This window comes from Anthonomus grandis, chromosome 23, assembly GCF_022605725.1.
Source record: "Anthonomus grandis grandis chromosome 23, icAntGran1.3, whole genome shotgun sequence".
In the NCBI taxonomy this organism is placed as follows: Eukaryota; Metazoa; Arthropoda; class Insecta; order Coleoptera; family Curculionidae; genus Anthonomus; species Anthonomus grandis.
In genome coordinates this window covers 689,567-694,755 of record NC_065568.1, presented here as the reverse complement: position 1 = coordinate 694,755, position 5,189 = coordinate 689,567, and the positions used below count along the sequence as shown (strand labels likewise).

At 32.4% G+C, this 5,189-nt stretch overlaps 1 long non-coding RNA gene across 1 annotated transcript; it reads right to left on the bottom strand.

The window, feature by feature from the left end:
- Nucleotides 1-3,838: 3,838 nt before the first annotated feature.
- Nucleotides 3,839-4,235, bottom strand: LOC126749275 (uncharacterized). Its single transcript, XR_007664949.1, has 2 exons — nt 4,134-4,235; nt 3,839-4,004 (listed from the first exon to the last, which is right to left on the bottom strand). It is a non-coding gene; the product is annotated as an uncharacterized LOC126749275 (long non-coding RNA).
- Between the last annotated feature and the right edge of the window lie 954 nt (nt 4,236-5,189).

Sequence of the window (5,189 nt, the reverse complement as noted above, 5' to 3'; positions counted from 1 at the left end):
CACACTCTACAATCATCTACGTAGAGTAGTTTTTGCTCTACACTATTTTTTGACTTTGACGCCTTATACCGCAATGGCTATGCTACCTACGAAGACCATTTTTGTCCTCAGACACGCGGAATTTATCTGGTTATAATCCACTAAATACCATTTTGTTTCAAATGTCACCATTTTCCAAGAAAATGGAATTTTCCATGAAAAGTCCCAAAAAATCGGTCAGCTGAATATTGGTACCCCCCCGGGCGGAGCTCACAGGGTATAATAACTAATATGGTCTAGCACCCAACAAGTGCGCGTCTCCATGGCAGCGAAACCGGCGATTTTCGCCCGTTTGCACTTAAAATAAGACCCTTTTTATAATCGAAATTTAACTACTAAAACCGATTGGAATCAGTCCAGAATTGATGTTAAACTGTTCCTAAGGCTTTATACTATTTTTCCATGTACAAATCATAAGGTAAAAACCTTTTTTTATACCCGAAATCATCGTCTGAAAATGGTCGATTTTGACGTCTACCCGCGATTTTAATGCCGAGTTTTACGGCGGTTTTGACAACATGACATGACGTCAACGTGAGCAGTCAACGTCAACGTGGATGTATCGGCTCGGACTTGCTTCTTATTTTTATTGATAAAATGCTTAAATTATCTCAGAATTTCCTGAAATTGGTGTGAAATTATTCAAGAGACTCTGTAGAATCCGATTATGTGCATATCTTCTATCAAATCAAGTTCTTTTAGCCGTGATAATTCTTGTGACAGTGTTTTCATGTGACAAAAGGACTCATACATGGCATTTTGGGTGCGGGAGTGGAGGTTTAATGTGGACTATTTATTTATTTTACCACAAAATCTAACTGTGGATCATTGTTATTATTTGAATAAGTTGTAAAGAAAACGCAAGCGTTAAAGGTAAGCCTTAATGTAATGTGAGCTTTAATGCAATGACAACCTAACCTCTGTCATGAGTGTCATGTACTTTGTAAATAAATAATAATACCAAAAAGGAAAAAATATTGAACTTATAAGTTGGAATAAGGTCCAAAATGTTGAAGATTGGCAAATTTGCGCTTAACTAAACGTTGTAAATGTTATATTACACCTTGCATATAAGTATATAATCAGTTTTCTGCGTTTCAAGCAAGAGGCGTGTAACCTTAAAAAAGTAAGAAAATTCAACTACAGTTATGTGTCCCTAGTAAAATATGAATAACAAATAGATATCTGTATGATCTAACAATGAGCGCCCATACAAGGGTATCTTAATGTTTTTGCTTCTGACTGTCACACATTAGTCTGAATGCTCTGGTCAGCAAGATGGCAGGCTTTAAAAATCTAAGAGGATAATCGAAGCAGTAGATAGCATCCAGTTGTGGCACTATCAATGGGGAGGAATACAGATTCTAGCAGCAAGATGTTTCAAGTATTGAATTCATGATAAGGTGGAAGATGGTAAAAAGAAGCAGAAAAAACCAATCTAAAACTAGAGAGACTTTTTTTTATCTGTTCTTTATTGTTGTTTAATATTCTTTATTACTTCAGTACCAAAGATAGTTTCCTTACAGAGAAGTATTTATATATTACACAGTTTGGTACATATTAAATAACATATTAGCGATTACTCCACAAACAAAAATGTACATGATCATTTTACGAGAAATAGAGAACATATATATATACAGATCTTTATAGGATACACAAGGGTATGTGTGGGGTTTCTTTCTATGGTCCCAAACTCTATAATGCTCTCCCTGCTACCATTAAACTGCCAAGTTTTTTACTGCAATTTAAATTTACTATAAAACAATATTTATTGAAAAAATGTTTTTTCTCAATACAAGAATTTCTAAACGATGATTTCTCATATATGTAATTATAATATAAAACTTTTAGGCTTTAAATCCTTTGATTATTAATAATATTAAGTAGTGTAAAGATTTTCTCTGTGACATATGTGAGCTCCTTTGTGTATATGGCACGAATAAATTGTGTTTATGTTTAAATTAGGTGAAAGAACAGCTATTTTTGTTAAATCTCTCTTTTCTATCAGATAAAGTGATGTGTAAGTGTAACATAGGTGTTTCTGAAATAAAGATGATTTTACTTAATTATTTAACTGTGGCCACCATTTATTTTACCTACCTAAAATATAGCGGGTTGGGAAGGGCAGAAAAACTTCCTGGTTTTTCATGTAAACATTACAGCTATGTAGTGTTAGAGTCTGATGATGATGCAACAAACATCAACTCATCAAAATGCATACCTCTTGACAAAAGATTGGCATTTTCATTTGTCGAGAAAAGTCTTCCCAACCCACTATATTATAGCCACTCCACTTCAACAATGGACTTCTACTTACAAAAAAAACTGTAAAATAGCACATATTTTTTTATAAAGTGGGCTAATATGAATGATCTCTCTTTAAATGTAAATAAGTGCTACTCAATTGGATTCTTTAGACTTAAAAATAAAATGATTAATATATACACTATTGATGACATAGTACTTAGTTCTGTTGACTCAATAAAGGATTTAGGAGTAGTCTTTGATACTCAGCTCAAATTTGGGAAACACTGTGATCTTGTGGAGGGGAAGGCCTCTCAGATGTTAGGTTTTGTTTTAGGAACTTGTCGTGACATGTCTATATCTACTTTGAAGATACTTTATTGTTCATTGGTTAGAAGTCATTTAGAGTATGCCTCGATCATTTGGTCTCCTTTTTATAATTGTCACAAAATGCAACTTGAAAGAGTCCAAAAGAGGTTTACCCAGTACTGTTCCTACAAGTTGAATATGCAGGATAACCTACTTGACATGGAGGCAATATTGGGACTTCAATCGTTGGAATCTAGAAGGATTCAAAGTGACCTCAGCTTTATGTATAAGGTTATTCATGGGCTTATTGATTGCCCTGCTCTCATCAACAGCTTTAATTTAAAGGTCCCTGCACGCACCCTAAGGAGACATGAACTGTTTGCTTTACCAATCTGTCACTCCAACTATTCTTTACATTCTCCAATCTGTCCTAGTCTTGCCTATTTCAACTCTCACCCTGAACTTGATCCATTTGCAAGCTCACTCTCTGGATTTATTGGTCAACTGGGTCAAATATTTTAATTTATTGTTTTCTTATTGTGTTTATTTCTTGTGTATATGTTTTGAATACTGTCTTATTATGTTAGTGAAAGTACTTTTATTATGTTAATTATACATCTTTTACTTTATTTAATATTGTAACCAAATCTTTTGTACAATGGGGTTTCCCGTATATTGATTAAATAAATGAATAAATAAATATTTAATTGACCCAGAGCATTATGAGAAACTAAAAGATACTTGTAAGTGTGCTGAAAGGGTTAGTCTTTGGAGTTCTCTTGTCCTCCCTTTCAGCCAGTGTACCAATTTAGAAACCAGATATGTTTGCTTTTCTGCAAGGCATTGTAACTTATGAATGACCTAAGTACATATCTGAAATGACTTTCTAAATAAATTAAAAACATTGATTAAACAAGATATATTATGATTAAGCAAAAGAATAAAGCACTCCTTTAGTTAAGTATGTAAGAACATTCAGGTATAAATACTGTCTATGAAATATTTCTGATTAAGTGTATGTACAAATTTAAACTGATCGCCACATATAAACAGTAGCTCATAGAAAACTGTTCCAATAATATCTGCTTTATATGAGGGTAGATTGTCAAAACTATTTATTATATGAAATTTTAAAATTAAACATGTGTATGAAATGGATAACAATCATATGGTAATAACTGCAGAGAAGAGCATAATGTGGTTTATGCCTTAAGGAATGGAATCTTCAAAAAAAAAAACAACAACAACTTTCTCTTTAATTATTAAAACTAAATAACTGTATGACAAAATTTAATAAAACAATAAACAGGTCATGGAACATAAACATTAAATAAGTTTTATTTTCTAACCAAAAATAGAGACTTTGGGTCCAGTTGGAAGATTCTCGTGCCATTTTGCCTATTCAAGATCTGAAACAAATAAAGTATATATAATTAGATATGCATATTTCATTGAGACAACACAAAGTATATAAATTATCTTCCAGTGAATCCAGTAATAAGTAAAACTTTATTAAAATATTGCTCCGTTTTACTCACAACAAAAAAGCTGATTCATATTCCTTCAAACACATTCCATGATCTCTGGGGAATCCTAACATACTTCCTGTAGCTTATTTATTTCTGGCTGTGTACTCTAACCAACAGTAAAGACAGGCAGTTCCTCCTAGTTTCGCAATTTCATCAATATGGTAGAATCTCAATGATTTCTTGACGGATGTCCTTAAGTGCATGGTCTGAGCCCTATCAAACACATTTCATGATCTCTGGGGTATCCTAACATACTTCATTTAGCTTATTTATTTCTGGTTGTGTAGTCTAATCAGCAGTTAAAACATGCAATTCTTCTCCTACAACAAATGGGTCCCATAGCTGTTAAATTGTTGACCAGGATGAAAACAAATCATATCTTGTAATAATTCCAGGTACACAAAACAAAGCCCACACAGGCAAAATATATGCGAACTTGAATGAAGTTATGAGATTTTCATCAGTTTTATTTAGCAAATAATTTGTGTTGAAGTTTTCCAATAAATATTAGTTAAAAAATAATAATAATTTCTCAAGGTGAATTATGTTATTGTTTTGTTGGATTGACATTGACATCTGAATTTAACTGACTTGTCAAATTCAGATGTCATTGAGCATTGCTGTTTGAGCTTGGCATGTCATGGGCGCACTAAAATTTATTTTTTCACGGTCGGTTTGATAAATTATATAATTTAATATTTTGCCGCAAAATTCATATACCTAGTTCTAATTGTTTTTTTCAATTTAGGGTTTGGGCGACATAGGGTAAGTTTAGTAGATAAATTTCATTGCAGGGGTTGTTAAAGCAAGTGACGGTTATTTTATTTCAATGGTTTATTTTACTAGCTTAATTTTAGCTTCTATTCATCTTTCCATTTACCTAATTGACTTTCAAAATGAAAATGGAAAATAGAACAGTCGACGTAGGAATTCTTTTATCCAATCCTAATACACAGATTATTATACGGTCTAATCTTTTCCTTTTCTATTGTGGCACTCCCATAAATTGTAAAAAAATTTGTCAATAAGCTTTTTTACTATTTTTTGAATGATCTTGAACCAATA